The 21,014-nt window shown below is 33.8% G+C and overlaps 1 non-coding gene across 1 annotated transcript; it reads right to left on the bottom strand.

Moving 5' to 3' along the window:
• Positions 1-19,972: 19,972 nt before the first annotated feature.
• On the bottom strand, positions 19,973-20,078 carry LOC131181117 (small nucleolar RNA R71). Its single transcript, XR_009149745.1, has one exon. It is a non-coding gene; the product is annotated as a small nucleolar RNA R71 (small nucleolar RNA).
• Positions 20,079-21,014: the final 936 nt, after the last annotated feature.

The following is a 21,014-nucleotide window of genomic DNA, read 5'->3' as shown; positions in this document are numbered from 1 at the left end:
TGACAACTATAAAGGTATGGTTGTCAAATACATTCTCCATGAAAGACTTAAGGGAGGCAACCTATATTCTTGGGATTCGCATCTATAGAGATAGAGTGAAAAGAATAATTGGTTTATCCCAAAGTCTATACTTGAAAAAGGTGTTAAAGAGGTTTAACATGCTTGATTCCAAGAGAGGATTGTTACCAGTGAGACATGGTATCCATCTTTCTAAAGAGATGTCTCCAAAGACACCTGAAGAAAGAGATAAAATGGCCAGGATTCTATATGCTTCGGCTATTGGAAGTTTAACGTATGCAATGTTATGTACTAGGCCGGATATCGCATATGCTGTTAGTTTAACTAGAAGGTATCAATCCAATACAGGTTTGGAACACTGGATAGCTGTCAAGAATATCCTTAAGTACTTGAGAAGAACTAAGGATTTATTCTTGATATATAGAGGTGGAGACTTGCAATTGGATGGTTATACTGATTCTGATTTTCAATCAGATATCAATGATAGAAAGTCTACCTCTGGATATGTGTTCATTTGTAATGGAGGTGCAGGCAATTGGAAGAGTTCCAAATAGAGTACGACTACATATTCTACTACCGAGGCTGAGTATATTGCTGCATCAGATGCTGTAAAGGAAGCTGTTTAGATAAAGAAGTTCGTGACAGAACTTGCAGTAGTTCCTTCCATTGAGTTAGCAGTTTCACTTTACTGTGACAACAATGGAGCAGTCATACAGGCTAAGGAACCCCGGTCTCACTAGAAATCCAAACACATAGAAAGGCGCTACCACATTATCAGAGAAATAGTTGGGCAAGGCGATATAGCCATGCAGAAAATAGCATCAGCTGAAAATCCAGCTGATCCATTCACTAAGCCTTTGTCACAAGCTCAGTTAGACCGACATCTTGAGAAGATGAATCTAAGGTATTATAATGATGGCTCTACTGCTAGTGGGAGATTGTTAGTAGTATGCCCTAGAGCATATCATTTAGTATGTATCTTGTACATCTTTTATTAATAGAAGGTATTTTCACTTTTCCGTTTACATAATATATTTATGTGTAATAGAAAAGGTCCATTGATATTTTGTTAGAAATTCTATTCTTAAGTTATTAAGAATATGAGTGACAGTATTTCTAGCACAAAGTATCATAAATAGGTTCACAATCGAGGATACTTCACAATAAGGACATACTTATCCAGAAAGATTGGAATCATATTTGTTCCCAAGTTATTTATATGAGATGTAAATAAAATGAAATGGTGAGTCTCATGCCATATAACAAACATGATAGGCACTTATACATGATAAGTAAGCCAAACCAGTGACGTTTATGACAAGCACATGGAGTTTACTCTTGTCAATGCATTGTCATAAATCATATCAGTGCATATAATCCTTAGACCTGAGATAGCACAGTTATCTTGTATATAGGTGGTTTGAGTTTGATACTGCTTTCATACTTGTACTGTGTATGGGTATATGGGCATATGTTGGCTCCTACTAGTTATATATGGAGGTAGGTGTTAATCAAGATGGAATCTATTCCTCTAAGTAAATAGGGATAAAATCCTATGTTCATTTAATTGTTCTTGATGTTTTAAGTTCCTGGCCAGGACAGATAGATTTATTCAAAAAAGAGTTTCTGATGAGAAAAAACTTTTAATCAAGAACTGAAATTAAAAGAGAACATAATATTCATAGCAAATGGGGTTTGACATAAACCATAACTCCAGCTCGAATTGGGATTTTGTAACAGAGAGATTCTAGTGCATGGTAACATATGATTATAGGTTCATTTAAGGTAAACCTTATTACTAATATGGTGGCCATGGCATGCTATGCTAGGTGTTAACCATGGTCTATGAGATGCATAAAATGGTTTAGAGAAATCATTTATGGTAAGAAAGAGTTCTAATGATATTAAGAGTTGATATCATATCTCATTGCCAATTAGTGATGAGCCTAGTAAGTCACTCACATACACAAGTAATCAACAAATTAAATATGATTTAATTAATTAATTAAAGAGTTTAATTGATTAATTAAATAGGTTTGGTTTGCAATTAGATTGCAAAGTCCCTAGCATGACTTGAAACCAAATCTAGATTATTGGATGTATAGTATAAGTTAAATTTATATTTAAAGTGTTTAAATATGAGTTTAATTAATGAGAAATTAATTAATAAAGATTAATTAATTGATTTATATTTGATATAAATTGATTAGAATAAGAGAAATAATTATTTTGAATTGAGAACTAAAAATTAAGATACAGGGGCATTTTGGTCATTTCGCAGGGTGACATGTGGCACCATGAGATGGTGACACATGGCACTACACATAAGCTTGCTAAATTTCTTTGAATCATGTAAGATGATTAAAAAAATTAAGATTAAATATAGGTTTGACACTTGGCACAATGTGATTGAGTCAATTAAACCTAGAGCCAATCAGAAGGTGACATGTGGCAAGGGTTTTAAGTGGTGACCTAGCTATATAAGTGTTGTTATGAAAAAAAAAAATTACAACCAGCTGTTGCCTCCCATTTGTGCCGCCACCCTTGAGGCTCCCATTATCTCTTCTTCTTTATCTCTCATCAATTCCAAGAGATTAGCAAACAATCTCTTGAATTAAAAATATTAGAAATTATTTCTAGTGTCCTGTTTACATCTTTAATCTTTTAAAAGGAAAAACTTGATTTTCTAATTCATAGAAAAAACTTTAGAAGTTGTTCAAGGGCTGCCATAGGTGAACTTGGCGTGGACAAGCTAGAGGGACAACATCTGGTGTCCTAAAGACGCATCCCAAAGGTACAAATACGCTACAGTGCATCAAGAGGTTAGTGTATTTATTCTCGATCTAATCTAGGGTTCTAAAATTAATCTGATTAATTTTAAAATCTTAAATGGCAAATACAGATTGAAAAACATATTAAAAGAGTTTTAATATGTTGTTTATCATTGAAATCAAATAGATAAAAATAAATCTTGCATGATGCATGTGACCCTAGGTGAAAAATAAATTTTGAATTCAATGATATAAACTTGTGTTTTTCATGCTTTCGCTCCTTCAGGAATTTCCCTTTTCTATGGCTAAATTTTGGTTTCTTCAAACTAAAAAATGAGCTTTCATGGAGGTTTAGAGAGGAAGCTTTAGGAGAGAGAAGTGGGGCAGCAAGATTGGAAGAAGAAGACTAAAATGATTTTTTTTTTTCATTTGTGTATATTTATCCATAATTTGACTTAGTCAATTTAAGTAATTAAATTAAAATGAATTATGAAGTCATGCATGATGTCATCTATGTGATGTCATTAATCTAATTTTCTTTTCTTTTCTTATTCTTTTATCTTTCCCATACTTCTTTAATTTAATTCTCGATTCCAAAATTTTCTTTTCTCCGATTTTATTTGATAGTTAGGTCAGGAGTCAGCTCTAGGGGTTAATTGACCAAATTGCCCCTCGCCTGTTTGACCCGGTTTGCAAATAATTCAATATTTCTTCCGGATCTCTGACCTAATTATTTGACAGACTTAACAATTCTTTTTTGTGATTTTCTCTTTTCCACTGTGTTCGAAATAGTCCTAAGGACCGCGGCGTCACATTTTACGGTTCGAAATTTGAGTTTAAATCGACCTCGCAGTCCTTCCCGAGAAGGTCACCCATCGCTGTGACTCTCGGCTCATTTAACTTCTTATATTCTGTTTTTCTTATTTATACTTAACTAATTGACAATTACTAATTATTTGAGTTCAGGGCTTATCTAGTTGTCTTAGATGTGGTTCTAATCCCATTAATTATTCGGATCGACACGGTCACCGGAATAGTGAAATATACTAGGCTATGCAAATAGGGGTGTTACAATTCTCTCCCCCTTAAAATAAATTTCGTCTCAAAATTTTACCTGGTATCAGTCTCTAAATAGTTGTGGGTGCTATCTCCTCATGTCCTCCTCTCGTTCCCAAGTAGCTTCTTGATCCGAATTATGGTTCCACAGCACTTTCACTAACGGAATCTGCTTGTTTCGTAGCTGCTTCACCTCATAAGCCAGAATCTCTATGGGTTCTTCTTCATATGTGAGGTCTGGATTCACTTCAATTTCTTCTACTAGTAGTATATGAGATGGGTCTGATCAATAAGTCCTCAACATAGACACATGGAAAGCATTATGTATCTTCTCCAACTCTGGAGGTAGTGCCAAACGATATGCCAAAGGACCCACTCTTTCCAGAACCTCATAAGGACTGATAAAATGAGGACTTAGTTTCCCCTTTCTATCGAATCTCATAATTTTCTTCCAAGGGGAAACTTTGAGGAATACTTTCTCACCCATTGCATACTCAACATCCCTTCTCTTCAGATCAATATAGGACTTCTGATGGTTTAATGCAGTCTTAAGTCGATCTCTGATCACCCTGATCTTTTCCTCAGTCTGCTGAACAATTTCGGGCCCAATCATTTTCCTTTCACCTATTTCATCCTAACATAGGGGAGTTCTGCATTTTTTGCCATACAAAGCTTCATATGGAGGCATCCCAATGCTTGATTGGTAACTATTGTTGTAAGCAAACTCAATCAAAGGCAAGTGTATGTCCCAACTGCCCTCAAACTCAATCACACAAGCCCGTAGCATGTCCTCCAAGATCTGAATTACCCTCTCAGACTGGCCATCTGTCTATGGGTGGAATGCCGTGCTGAAGTTCAATCTAGTTCCTAGGGCTCTCTGAAGACTACCCCAGAATCTAGAAGTGAACCTAGGATCTCTGTCAGATACGATGGATACTGGCACTCCGTGCAGTCTTACTATCTCATCAATGTACAACTTGGCCAATCTTTCTAAATTGTAGTCCATCCGGACTGGCAGAAAATGAGTAGACTTGGTTAGTCTGTCAACTATGACCCATACTGCATCATGACTTTTCTGTGTCCTTGGAAGTCCCATAACAAAATCCATTGTTATTCTCTCTCATTTCCATTCTGGTACTGATAGTGGATGTAACAACCCAGCGGGTACTTGGTGCTCTGCCTTCACTTGTTGACAAGTTAGGCATTTGGAAACAAATTCTGCCATATCTTTTTTCATACCCATCCACCAGTAATGCTCTTTTAGCCCTCTATACATTTTTGTGCCATCAGGATGCATGGCAAAAGGAGACTCATGTGCTTCCTTCAAAATGATCTACCTCAAATTAACATCATTAGGAACACACATTCAGCCCTGGTGTAGCAATAGACCGTCATCTCTTATTGAGAATTCTGGCTTCTTACCCTGCCAGACTTTTTTTAATAACTTCTGATACTTCTGATCATTCTGAGCAGCCATTCTGATCTGATCAGTCAACACTGGCTGTACATGCCATGCAACTGCTGTCTGCCCCTCATCATTAATCTCTAAGCTGGCATGTAATGATCTCAACTCATGTACTATAGACAAAGGAGTAACCCATAGACTTGCCATAGTCTTGCGACTTAAGGCGTCAGCCACCACATTAGCTTTCCCTGGCTGATAGTCTATCAGATAATCATAATCTTTTATCAACTCTAACCATCTCCTCTGTCTCAAATTCAACTCCTTCTGAGTACCTAGATACTTCAAACTCTTATAATCTGTATAGATGTAGCATTTCTTCCTATACAAATAGTGTCTCCAGATCTTAAGAGCAAACACTATAGCTGCAAGCTCCAAATCATGTATCGGATAATTTCTCTCATGAGGTTTCAGCTGGCGTGATGCATAGGCAATGACATTCCGATCTTGCATCAGTACATAGCCTAACCCATTGTGAGAAGCATCACTATAAACTGTATATTCTTTACCCAGAGTAGGTAAAGTCAGGACTGGAGCCTCAGTCAAACACCTCTTCAATTCATCAAAACTCTGTTGGCATTTATCCGTCCACTGAAATTTCACAGCTTTCCTAAGCAGCTTGGTCAATGGAGATGCCAATATGGAGAATCCTTTCACAAATCGACGGTAGTATCCAGCTAACCCCAGAAAACTGCCAATCTCTATGATATTTCTGGGTGGCTTCCAATTAAGGACAGCTTCTATCTTGTTAAGATCTACCTTAATACCCTCTGCTGATACTATGTGCTCCAAAAAGGATATCTCCTTTAGCCAAAATTCACACTTCGATAGTTTTGCATATAGTTATTTTTCTCTCAAAGTTTACAGTACAATGCGCAGATGTCTATCATGCTCTTCTGTACTCCTCGAATAAACTAATATATCATCTATAAATACCACAACAAACTGATCGAGGAATGGTCTAAAGATAGTGTTCATCAGATCCATAAAAGTAGTCGGAGCATTAGTTAACCCGAATGGCATGACCAAGAACTCATAATGGCCATATCAGGCTCTAAAGGCAGTTTTAGGAATACTCTATTCTTGTTTCAACTGATAATAACCTGATCTCAGGTTAATTTTGGAGAACACAGTTGCACCCCTCAGCTGATCAAACAAGTCATCAATGAGGGGCAATGGGTATCTGTTCTTTATTGTCACCTTATTCAACTGTCGATAGTCAATGCATAACCGGAGAGTGCCATCCTTCTTCTTTACAAACAACACTAGCGCTCCCCAAGGTGACACTCTAGGGCGGATGAAGCCCTTGTCAAGCAGCTCTTACAACTACACATTCAATTCTTTTAGTTCTGCTAGTGCCATTCTGTATGGTGTTATGGAGATTGGGTCCACACCAGGCATAACATCAATTTCAAACTGCACTTCTCTTTCTGAAGGTAATCTTAGCAATTCATCAGGAAACACATCCGAAAAGTCACATACTATGGGGATGTCCCTCAATACTGGACTACCCACTTGGGTGTCTATCACGTGTGCCAAGTACGCCTCACACCCCTTCCTAATCATCTTTCTGGCCAGTGCAACTGAAATGATGTTTGACGGTAATAACTGCCTCTCCCCATGTATTACTACATCACCATACTGAGGCAGACCAAAAGTGATCTTTTCGCCATACCAATCATTGCATGATGCCTGGCTAACCAATCCATGCCTAAGATAATATCATAATCTCTGAAGGGCATTTCAATCAAATCTAACAGAAAAACATGTTCTTGGATCACCAAAGGACAGTTTCTATATAGTTTATTTACCCTGACCTCCTGGCCTAATGGACTAGTTACTAGCACATCATAGTCCATTGGTACACACTGAATAGCAGTAGAACACATCACTCTAGCACTAACATATGAATGTGTGGAGCCAGGATCAAACAACACATATACATCTTTGTCAAGGATGGAGAAAATACCAGCTACTACGTCTGATGTTTCAGCCTCCTCCCTCTGACGCATTGTATGCACTCTGACTGGTGCGCCACTGGGTACTGGCTGGTTAACAGTGCTTTGACTTCTAGGAGTGTTACCAGGACCCCTACCTCTGCCTCTACCTCTACCAGCTGATTGTGACCTTCTAGGTGTAAAGACTTGGGCTGATCCCTCGGATGTAGTAGAAGGTCCAAATCGGCGCGGACTAGTACAATCCTTAGAGAAATGTCCACTCCCTCCACAATTAAAACATGCACCTGTGGCCTTGAAACACACCCCACCATGTGTTCTACCACAAGTCTCACACTGCTGGACTGATAAAGCTCCTCGAGGTGCTTACTGGGTCTGCTGACCAGATCGGGGTGGTCTTTGGCCAGAGAATCTGCCTCTGCCAGATCTGCGAGAGCTAGATCCTCTAGACTGTTTCCTATTCCTTGAACCACTTTTAGGCGCTTGACCAGTAGCCTTTTTAGTTTTCTCTTTCTCTTGTGTACCCTTCTTAACGACCCCTTCTAGTTCTATCCTTTCCAGTTCTAAAGCCTGTGAGATCAACTCAGAGAAATTATGATGTCGGAAGCCTACAACTTGCATTCTCAGATTTGGCTTTAACCTGGCCTCAAACCGCTTACATCTATCTCTGGGGGTGGAAACTAGACTTCCAGCATAGTGGCTCAGTCGAGAGAAGTCTCTCTTATACTCTGCTATGGTTCTGCCCCCTTGTTTCAAAGTCAGGAATTCTTGTAACTTCATATCCACATAAGTATCAGGGACCCACTTCTGTCGAAAGTCCCTCAAAAAGTCTGACCAGGTCAATACAGGTGGCTCAACCAGGCTATGGGGGATGGTCTTCCACCATTCATATGCATCCCCTTGCAATAAAGAAATAGAGTACTCGAACTTCAGCTCTTCTACACACTGTAGCTTTCTGAAAATTCGTTCCATTCTCTCTAACCACTGTTTTGCCTCCAGTGGATCCACAGTACCCTTAAACTCGATGGCCCCAAATTTCATTAATTTTTCATGTTGCCGAGCCGAGGGCTGTGGTTGTGCTGCAGGTGCTTGCATCTGAGCTTGGGGCGGCACATTTCCCTCCATTTGTTGGAAAAACGCAGCCATCTGCTGTGCAAACTGAGCAGGAAACTGTGTTGCTGGAGTAAGAGCTGGAGTGGCTGACCCACTCACGTTTTGGAGTTCTGGGGCTTCCCCTTGGACCTCAACCTCGACAGATTGCTCCACGGAATGATCTCCCTCTTCCATTCCATTTCCCAAAAATTTCTACTTCCTGAGATCAAACACAAGGAGGTTGACCTCTGTTAGTGCATATTCATGATGTAAATATGTCATATGTATTAATTAAAGACACTTGAGTAGTTGTATTTATCAAAGAAATATTCACATACATAGTCAAAATTCATTGCAAAACCATGCTCTGATACCAATAAAACATGTCACACCTTACCCCTCTGTAAGGCATAATATGATCCCGTAGAATACCTAATGAACTACCGAACTTCACCTACCGATAACTCATTAAGTACACTACAAGGGATTTTAAAACTATTTTCTTACATTTTGGAAGTGGTGAGCATTTTAGTAGGAATTAAAAACATTTAATTGAAGTTTCGAAACTAGTAAAAATTTTTGTCCATTTTGATTTGTCCGCAATTTTTGGAAAAATTTCAGCAAAGTGTCGTCTGTATTTTGAGAAAACAGTTCTTAAAAAACCTATAAAAAGCACTCCCAATAATTATTTTCACAACTCCCAACCCAAATCAACTCAAGTCCACACAATTTAATTTAAGTCCACAACTCAACCAAAAATTTGTCATCTCAAAATACTTCCTAAATTCATTCACATTGCATATAGTACTTAATTTATAAATACAAATCTTAATTTGCAAAAAGAAAATCCAAAATAACATTATTACAATTTATTGGACAACTGCTCAAGTTTTCATTAATACATAAGACATTACAATATTTACATCAAATAACTACAAGGGTATAAATAAATACCCGTACAAAAAGATCAGCGAAGTCCTTGCCAATTCAGCAGCTCACCTTGCTGCTTTTTCCTTGCCCTTATCTGCGATAGCAAAATAAGCTATCGCTGAGTATAAAAATACTCAGTGGTGCACAATAAAAATTTGAAATTCAGTACATAAAACATTCATTGACAAATCACAATTTAAATATTTCACAATCACATTTCACAAATTATCAAAACTCATTATAGCACAATTTTGGTCAAATAATTTAATAAATACAGTGTTGTCAATTCATACACAACATAAGCCATGACACAAAATTTTTGATCAATGCCGCGTTGTACGCCACGACAAAGCAATCTACAACCCCACTAATCGAAATCAATGAGGGAGGTGGCTAGCTAGCTAATGAGTACTCATCTGATCTACAACCTCAATTGGTAAACCAGAGAGGGAGGAAAATAATCGATCTCAACCCTATAAAAGGAGGAGGAATAATATGGTACTGTCATGCTAAGTGTGAATCAAAAATTAATTTCAAACATTTTATTCAAATAATTCATAAGAAATCCGATAAATTTCTAAAGTCATAGTTTCATTCACAAAGTGGCAACAAAATTCATGAGTAACACTAAATTTTCATAATTCATACCAAATCAAATCGGAAATAAGAAAATGATGAAATAAGATTTATTGTGCACAAACCTGACGTGAGTTGCCTCTAAGCCTTGACTCAGTCCCTTAGACCTTTCGGGTCTTTTTCAGCTGAAACACAAAATTTATAGTGTCTCAGTATCCTTGCCTCACAATAATTCCAATAATTAATCCCAATATGCTTAAACTTCATTCTTCAAAATTTTCATGTTGAAGTTACTATTCATGATACTATTCAAGTCAAAATATTGACTTTCTTATGCTTAAAAGGTATGAGAACTCCAACTATACTCACATACCACATTTTGGTCACCAATTTTGTTGGTTTTGGTTGTTTTCTCAAAACTTAGGTCTTTTAGGCAAAATTGCAAATTTTTAGTTTTGGTGTCCTATTTTGTACTATTTCATTGGTCATGTTGCTGTTAGAATTTGGCTAAACTTTCTTCATAGAAATTGTTCCTTATTGTCTTAACTTTATTTCCCTTTTTGAATCACTCCATTTGTAGTTTTGTAGCTCAAGTTATAGCTATTTGAATCATGACTGCCGGATTGGTCTAACCCAGATTTTCTGGGCACCAAACCTGGTTCTGGCAGTTTTAGGTCACTAACTTTGGGTGGCTAAATGAATTGGTTAAGGGCATAATTTGGGTTTGTGTTCTTCATAAAAGTTGTAGTACTATGTCATACCTTTCTAATGCCACAAAAATCAGGTCATTTGTACCTGCCTATCTCAAGTTATGGTTCATTTTGTCATTTTTGTACAGGGCAGAACACCCAATTATGGATTTGGCCAATTTGTTCACTATGCTATGGTCATTTTCTGGGCATGATTCCTAAATAAAAAATATGTCATTTTGTGTCTAGTTTCATTCCCAATTGGCCTAACACCAATTGGGTTGGTAAAATTTCAGTTTTGGTCCCTGAAAGGGACCTTGGTCATGCTGCCTGCGTAATGACCATATCCAAACCGAATCTCCATTTGATTCCAACACTTCCAACATATCACAATTGGTCACATATGACTATTTTTTAGCTCAAATAAGGTCAAACACACCATTTGACTAATTCTCCAAATTTTGTCTCTCAAACCCTAGGTCCAAAACCCTAACTCACTAATTTTGTTACATTTTACTAAATCAAAACATATAAAAATAATTTCTTAACTCATTCAAGCTTTCTAACATGTTTAATTCAATCAAACTCATGCAAATCATTCCCCTACATAGGCTGGCCGAAATTCACATATAGTCCTCCAAAATTGTGTTCTTTTCTATTTTTCATAATTTCTAAGTTTATTCAACTATAAACACAATAATTAAACTAGAAATACAAAGTTTAGCTTACTAACCTTTCTCTTTGACATTCAACCACCCAAATCCTTCACTTTTCTTTCAAAATTTCTTGACCAATCTTCTTTTCTAGTTGCCCAAACAAGGTTTAACTAAGGAATTTCCCTTTTCTATGGCTACATTTTGGTTTCTTCAAGCTCAAAAATGAGCTTTCATGGAGGTTTAGAGAGGGAGCTTTGGGAGAGAGAAGTGGGGCGGCAAGATTGGAAGAAGAAGACTAAAATGATTTTCTTTTTTTTTTCATTTGTGTATATTTATCCATAATTTGACTTAGTCAATTTAAGTAATTAAATTAAAATGAATTATGAAGTCATGCATGATGTCATCTATGTAATGTCATTAATCTAATTTCCTTTTCTTTTCTTATTCTTTTATTTTTCCCATACTTCTTTAATTTAATTCTCGATTCCAAAATTTTCTTTTCTCTGATTTTATTTGACAATTAGGTCAGGAGTCAGCTCTAGGAGTCAATTGACCAAATTGCCCCTCGCCGGTTCGACCTGGTTTGCAAATAATTCAATATTTTTTCTGGATCCCTGACCTAATTATTTGACATACTTAACAATTCTTTTTCTTGATTTTTTCTTTTTCACTGTGTTCGTAATAGTCCTAAGGACCGCGGCGTCACATTTTACGGTTCGAAATTTGAGTTTAAATTAACCTCGCAGTCCTTCCCGAGAAGGTCACCCATCGCTGTGACTCTCGGCTCATTTAACTTCTTATGTTCTGTTTTTCTTATTTATACTTAACTAATTAACAATTACTAATTATTTGAGTTCACGGCTTATCTAGTTGTTTTAGATGTGGTTCTAATCCCATTAATTATCCAGACCGACACCGGTCACCGGAATAGTGAAATGTATCAAGCTATGCAAATAGGGGTGTTACATATCTAAGCATATTCGTTTGATGTTGCCATTAAATTTTATTTTAATCTTTTGAATCAAAATTTTTAGATGAAATAGAGATTCTTATTTGGAATGTGTTAGATAAGTTCGTGAAAAATCATCAATGATAGTTAGAAAAAAAGCTCCTATTCAAGATGGAGTGTGGTATGGCCCTCAAATATCTATATGAACAAGTTCAAATAAAGTAGAAGTAGAAGACATGCTTTTAGGAAAAGGATTTCTAGATTGCTTAGCATAGGAACAATCATCACAAATGTCTCTTGTACAATTTTTAAAAGTATGAAATAAAGAAAGTAGTTTAAAATGAGAGGAGAGAAAATGTAAAATATATGGATCAAAACATAATTTTTTTAAAATTTGGGGTCATGGCATATATATATATATATATATATATATATATATATATATATATATATATATATATATATATATATATGGGTGAAGTTGAGCCTTAAAAACTGACTTATAAAAGTAAAAGCCATTTCACTTGGTAATAAATCGGGATGGGATTTGACATATTAAAAGATTACAATAAATTTATCATATTTATTAGCAAAAATTAAGTGTCATTTTATTCTTAGTTGTAATTTTTTTTTTTTACTTTTCACAATTATTGCAATTTTTTTACGTACAATTTGAACTTCATTTTAAATGTTAATTATTTCTATAGCCCAAAATAAAAATTGAAGAAATTATATGGTTGAAATTGTGCCAAGATCAAATTTAATTTTGAGATGCAAAAATGATTAATCTTCCCATAGTGTATTTGTAATTAGTCGAATTCTCATGCTATATGTGGATAATTATTAAAATTATATTATTAAATTATTTAATAAATATTTTAATATTATAATCATTTTTATCTTATATTTTAGTAAATGTATTTTTTTTAGAATTTAATGAATATATATGGTTAAAATTGAATATAAAATAGAATTAAACCTAAAAAATATAGATGTTTTCGTTAAATAGGACATGTAGTATTTTTGTTAAGTCTTTTATTATATCTCCCCATGCTTTGAACAGTTCAAATAACTTTTACTTCTTAATTTTACATTTTTCATATATTTTATGCTTTATCTTTCATTTAATTATTTTTTATTTTTGTTAATACACCTACTTTTTCTTTTACACGTTGCATTACAATTTTTTTCTTTTGAGATAGTTTCGTAGATTTATATCAAGCAATTTTTAATAGAAAGTATTTACAATAACCTCCAATAAATAAATCTCAATCATATGATAATAATTTATAAGCACTTATAAAATAGTGTATAGAGTACAAAATCCTTTTGTAAGAGCAAAGCAATACTATAAATAATGCAATAATTAAAATTTAAAATAAGAAAATAGAATTATGCAATGAATTTTAAATATTTAATGATGTGATTAATATGATTGGATTTCTAAAGTCATAATTAATTATAAATAAGTATTGATTTTTAAACTTCAAAAATCTTAATTTATTCCATCAAAATATAGAAAAAAAAACCAAAAAAATCTGAAAAAATAAAATAATACTACAATTTATAAAATTTTAAATATTAAAAATCACAAGATAGAAAAATAGTAATATACAATGAACTTTCAAATCAAATATAATTAAATATGATTAGATTTCCAAACTCATGATTAATTATAAATAAATATTATTTTTTAAACTTAAAAAAATATATTTGATCCCAAAAAAAACTCATTTTTTTTTTAAATAATACCAAACAAGAGAAAGTCAAATTTTAAACTTTATTTTTGTCTTAGCTTTATATATATATATATATACACGCTTATTTATTTATTTATTATTTATTTTAGATGATAAGAAAGTTAATTTTCATTAACATAGTAAATTAATTAATTCCTTAACTTTTTCTTAATTGTATTAATAAAAAAAAGAAATAATATTTAAAAGGTAAAAATAATAAAAAATTATAAAAAATTCAGAATTCTGTAAAAAAAAAAAATTGCTTAAAGGGAGAGACTCTTATAAATATATAAGATTTTTTTCATAAAAAAAAAGATAAATAAAAAATTGTTTGCCCGAATGGAATACCCGCAAAGCTATTGAATTAGACAAATGCGAGTGTAGTCACAACAAAACTTGCACTAAATTATTAGAAGCCAAGTTGAAAGAGGAGAATACGGCACTAGTTATTGCAAAGGAATTGCATAGGAAAAAATTCAAGGGGAAGTGGGATAAGATAAGTGAAATAAGTACAAAAATGGTTGTTTATGCAGCAAATCATTATAAATAGTAACCTTTTATTTATTTTGATTACATGAATGGAGACCTTTTATTCGTTTATTTTTATTACATGAATTAGAACTTTTTAATTTTTTCACTCTATCTCAACTACAGTAACAATCTCTAAAAATTATATCTTAAATGCATCAGGAAAATATAAAATATGTTTTATATTTTTAGTGGTATCCCCATAAATTAATCTACTTATGCATTTAATTTTGAAGCATATTTATAAATAATATATACAAACCCATGCAATACATTGTCATATGATATTATATACAAATGGCAACTTTAAGAATTCAAATTATTAAAAAAAATCATATGACATTATTTCATTATATGCAAGAATTAAAATTTCAAATATTAAAAACCATAAAATAAAAATATAATAATATAAGATTAATATAGTTATATTTCTAATATCATAATTAATAATTATATAAAAATATTACCTTTCAAATTTATAAAAAATAATTTGAGTCTATTCTTAATTTGCACTCCATATTATAAATCCTAAGTTAAAAAAATTAAGTGTGCAACTTACTAGAAGACGTAATAACACATTGTATAAGGATATACCTTCTTTTTTAAGCAACAAATTCCTCTTTAAAATGAGTGTAACACTTGTTGGAATCTCTTTAACCTTTCAATAATTAAGAAAAAAAAAAAAAAGAAACCAACTATTGAACTCCTCGCCGTTTCGGTAAGTTAAAAAAAAAATTCAAACTCCTCGATAAAAAAAAAAAATCCTCGCTCAGTATTTTAGAAGATTATATATATATATATATATATATATATATATATATATATATATATATATAATTAATTAATTAATTTTTAATTAAAAAAATATTAACGGATGAAATCAAAATATAAAAAATAAAAAATTTCTTAAAAAAAAGATAAATAAGAACACTAAATAGAGGGTTACATTCATTTAACTTTAACATTAATATAGAATATAGAAATAGATAGATTTATTATTTATTTATATTTATATGTAATAATCTAAAATTTTAAAATATAAATTTCATAATTTTTTATAGTATTTAAATATTATTTTAATATTATCTAATTAATTTATAATTTTATAATACTTTCAATTGCATATATTATGTTAATATTATTTTATTTTTAAACATATTTTATGAATTAGTTAATAGTTTCATTTATTTAAATGATTAGTTTTAAAGCTTTATATTAAATCAAGCAACAAAGTATATTATTGTAGTATTGTTAATTTTGATTCTAAGACGCCAGTTAGTTATTTTTATTATTATTATTATTAAAAGAATAAAATTGTCATAAAGTGTATTATTATTTTATGATATTTAATGGAGATATTTTTATAATGAAATAAAAAAGTAGTGAAAGTGACATGTTAGGTACCTTGGATTGTGTGCGTGTTAAAAAAAAAAAACAGCAACAAATCTCTCCCCTCGTTCTCTCTCTCTCTTTTCTCCATTTCTTTCTTTCCTTGTCTCCTTTTTCTTTCCTACGAGTCACCCACCTAATGTTGGCCAGCGAGTCCCAACCCTCTCATGCACTGACTGACGACGGAAGGACCCAGAATCCGGCCAGCAACGTGGAGGTAGCATAGAGAGAGAGAGAGAGAGAGAGAGAGAGTCGCATTTGGCCATTCTGGCCAATGCCCAGTGGCACCACTAGTCCCAATCGACTCCCGTTTGCCTGGGCAAGATTTTTTTACTAGCCTCGCCACCTACAGTCATTATATTCACTCAAAACGAAAGGAGAGAAAATAGGTCTTTTTCAAGCTTTTAGATTAGATTTTTGGCGATCTGACTATTGGATCGAAAATCCGAGACTATCGTTGAACTCAGAGTGACAAAATTTTCTAGATGGGACGATTCTGCCCTGATCAGACAATGTTTGAAAGAGGCGATCATTGGAGGGTCCAAATCACTTGATAAGATTTTTAACTTTTTTGATGTATGAAAATTAAATATAATTATATGATAATTATTAATAATTTTTGAGCGTTGTTTAGGTGCAATCAGATCGATGATAGCTCACTGGCATGTGGGACCGAGTTTTCAGCCCGGTTTGGGTGTCCAGCGGGCTGTCCCAGAAAGGGATCATATGTACAGTCATTCTTAGCATTTTTCAGATGTTTCGGACGTGCTCTAAGTAGTAGAATTTGCAAAGGTTATCCCTAACTCAAGTTGTCTAGTTTATGCCTTGATTAAGCTAGCTAGTTAAATCTATGAAATATTCCTGGTATAGTAAAATTAAGTAAAATGACTTTAATTAATATAAGGATGATATAGAGGACTTCTAGAAATATTTTTATAATTTTTGAAGCTCTGAAAATAACTATTTTGACAGTAAAGGAGTTAGGGACCGAGTTAGAGTTTGGATGATTAGACCTATATTAGGATTCTTGTAGGCCCTAGATGGGTGTTATAATTATTATTGTGGGCCTGAGGCTCTGTGTGCTATTAATGTTGGGTTTTCTTGTAGGGAGGTTAAGTCTAGTTATGGAGGAGACTCTGCCAAAATTTCGGCAAAACCTTAGGAAATTATTTTTGCTTCTTTAATTAAAGTAATTAGTTAATTTTGTCATTAAATTGATAGAGGTCATTGTGCCTATATAGGTGATCGATGCTGGCTAACCTTTTTTTTTCTCTCCAGCTAGACTAGCTGCAATCAGGTCGACTAGTCTGTGAGTTGGATATTGATTATTTTTGTAATTTCAATATTAATTATATATCTGGCATGCTCATGCATTATATAAATAATTAATTATGCACATAAATAGTTAATATATTAGGGGCATTTTGATTGTTGCATATTTAATTATTGTTATTTATTTGTGATTGCTACCCTGAGGATAATTTGGAGCTTTGTGTGTATTCGCATGAGTATGGTGTGGATATGGGTATGGGTAGGACGGGTAGTTACGGTTGAAGCTTGATTCGTTGGGACCTGATCTTTATATATGGATAAGTCAAGGCGAGTACAGCTTTGAGTTGATCTCGTTGACCCTTGCACTTAGATTATTAAGCGAAAATCTAGCTTGAGTTAACCCACCTGGCAGGTATTAGATTAAGAGAGCTGTATAAGGGATCAGCTCCCACATATGTATTGATGTAATACACTGGGTGTGTGAGTAGTGTTGCACTCATTTCATATAGGCATTTTAGGGTAGTTTTGCATCTATTTTGCCCTTATATTTTAGTATATTTTATGTTTTTAGCTTTATTTTAGCTTATTTGTTAACTTTAGTTACTTTATATTTGATTTTTGTAATTTTATTGTTTTTAATAAGTTTTTGGGCCAAATTGAGGGTCAATGAGTGCATTAGAAAGTGATTTAAAGAAATTTGGAGCTCCTTGAGCATGGAGGAAAGTTAAAGAAATCAAGCCTTGAAAGATCAAGTTAGCCGAAATTTGCTTGAGACTTTGGTTATGATGTTGCTTAGGGTATGTCATATTGCTTAACCTTAAGCCTGGTCAAGCCGCAAGTCAAGCACGACTTAAATCCTACACATTCAAGCTTTCATCCCAAAACCTATCGAGAATTGCTTAAGATCTTGCTTGAGATCCTGCTTAGGGTAAGCAGCAGTGCTTAAGGTGTAGCACAGGTTAAGCTGGAAGTCAAGCATGAGCAGAAAAATCCATTTTATTCTAAACCTGCCGAGATTTGCTGAGGGTCTGCTCAACCTTAAGCAGACAGTTCAACCAGAGGCTGAAATTTGTCAAGAAGTCGCTTAGGGTTAAGCACTGCTGCATCGCCGCCTAACGTGAATAATGCTGCTAACTTGGATAATTTTACACCTCATTTCCTATCTACTCCTTGGCTCTTATCTATTTTTAGGGCAACCTTTGGGACCATATAAAAGCATCATTTTGTAGCTTTTGCCACAAGAGGAAACGGGAAGAAACAAAGGAAAGAAAAAAAATTATAAATAGAGAGAGGAGGATGCCATTTTTCTAAGGGAGGAGCTACTGCAACCATTTTTGGGAGCTCCAGAAATAAGAGTTTTGAGTTCTTCTACCTGGGTTTTTCTATTTTTAGTCCTCTTATCATGTTTTTCTTTACTTTTTCATCAATCTTTCTTGTAAATACAAATATGAGTGAGTAAACTCTTTGGATTTCAAAGTTGGGAAATATGTTTTAGATTAATTTGTGGATTTAGACTGGGTATTTCCATATTTTATATAAATATGAGTTTTGATTCCTTCCTTGTGTACTTGTTTTACTTGCCTAATGCTGGTACCCATTGGGTATTGTGTTAATCTTTGATTGAAGGACCGAAAGGTGAAAGTCATTAATAGATAATCAAGGATTGGAACTTAAAATTACCTAGATTTAGAACTAAACTAGGATTTTAAGAGGAATTAATAATTAGTTACAAAACTTAATGGGTTTTAAAGTAATCAAATAACATACGAAAGTAGGTTTGGTTATTTTAAAACACACTTTGGTTTGCTTGAGAAAGATATAAAAGGAATTTAGAATCAATCACCTTCAAAGTCTACTTTTTCCTAAAAATTGGAATACCCAAGACAAATCTCAATTAATTTATGCATAAACCCCCAACTCTGGAATTACTTTTAACATAATTAGACTTTGATTTAAATTACCCATTATTAATTTAGTTTAATTACAAACTAGATTTAGAATTTATTTGTTTGCTCTTTACCCTTTCCAATTAGATTAATCAATTTACTTTGCTCATTTACATTTACCATTTATTCATCAATCATTAGCCCAAATAATCGCTTCATTCATAGTTTGGTATTCAAACTGCAAATCCTTGTGGGAACGATACTTGACTCATTACTCTATTACTTGAGACGACCCGTATACTTACGGATTTGCCCATCAAGTTTTTGGCACCGTTGCCAAGGATTTGATTTTTGTTTGATATTGAACGATTGTTTGTTTGGTTAATTTGGATATTTTATTTTTAATTTCTTTTACCATTTTACTTTGAGAATTTGTTTATTTTATTTTTCAGGTACTTTATTTTATGAGGACAAAAAGTGAACAAATCAATTTATTCTTTGATCCAAAAATAGAAAAGACAGCAAGAGCTTTAAGAGCAAAATCTAAGAGGAGAAAAGCTGAATTTGAAGCTCAACAACAATAAGAAAGAGCACAAGAGCAAGAGCTGCTACAAGAAGAAATGGCCAACAACAATAACAATCGTTCTGTGAAGGATCACGCCTATCCTCACATTGGGGATTTCATGCCAAGTATCACAAGATCGAGAGTAGAAGCTAATAATTTTGAATTGAAGCCTGCACTGTGTCAGATGGTACAACAATCACAATTTGGGGGAAGTCCAAGTGAAATTCCACATGTGAATCTAGCACACTTTCTTGAGATCGGTGATATGTTGAAGATAAATGGAGTTTTTGATGATGCAATTTGACTCAGATTATTTCCTTTTTCTTTGAAGGACCGAGCTAGAGAGTGGTTACATTCTTTGCCACCGGGTTCTATCACAACATGGGATGAACTTTCTCAAGTATTTTTAGCTTAATATTTTCCATCAAGCAATACAGCTAAGCTAAGAAACGAGCTGACTTCTTTCAAACCTAGAGATGATGAGAGCTTGTATGAACATGAGAGAGGTACAAGGATTTGCAAAGGAGATGTCCAAATCATGGGATTCCTAAGTGGATGCTTGTTCAACACTTTTACAATGGAATTTCACCAGCTATTAGAAGTACAATTGATGCATCTTCTAGAGGTGATCTTATGAAGAAATCTGAAGATGAAGCTTTTTCTGCTCTAGATAAAATTGCTTATAACAATTACCAGTGGAGTTGTGAGAGGAATGAGATCAAGAAACCAGTTGGTATGTTCGAGCTTGATGCCATGAATATGATTAATGCTAAGTTTGATGCTTTGACAAGGAAAATGGACAAGCTAAGCATGAAAGTAGATTCTTCAGTTGGAGGTTCTAGTAATTCAGTAGAAGTTGGAGCTGCAAATGTTAATTGTGCAGCTGATTTTTTTGCACTTAGTCAAGATTTTTTAAGTGAGCAAGTGGATTATGTGGGAACTATAATCAAAGACTGCATCAGTAACCCATTTTCTGCAACTTATGATCCAAAGATGGAGAAACCACCCAAATTTCTCTTGGGAGGTAGACAAGGACAGCACTAAAATTTTCAGCAACCTTTTGGGTACCAACAACATCAGAATTTTCAGCAGAATAGAGATCTGCCTCCTGGAATTCCTAAACCTCAAAATGGGCCTGCTCCACCACAACCACAACAACCTCCACCACAACAAGCACAACCAGACAAGACAGCTAGATTGGAAGCCATGATTGAGACTCTATTAGTGAGCCATCAAAGTCAACAAGAAATGATTTCTCAATTAGCATCTAAAGTGGGTCAAATGGCAAAACACAACATGATGTTAGAGAATCAAATAGCTCAACAGGCTATCTCTTCAAATAGTAAAGCTTTTGGGAAGCTTCCTAGCCAACCTTAGAATCTAAAGGAGCAGTGCAATGCTGTTACTTTAAGAAGTGGAAGGGTAATGGGGGAAGAACATTAAATTGAAGTAAAGTTGAAAGAAAAAAAAGATGAGTGTGA

Source organism: Hevea brasiliensis, chromosome 6 (genome assembly GCF_030052815.1).
Source record: "Hevea brasiliensis isolate MT/VB/25A 57/8 chromosome 6, ASM3005281v1, whole genome shotgun sequence".
Lineage (NCBI taxonomy): Eukaryota > Viridiplantae > Streptophyta > Magnoliopsida > Malpighiales > Euphorbiaceae > Hevea > Hevea brasiliensis.
This window is presented reverse-complemented; position numbering and strand designations above follow the sequence as displayed.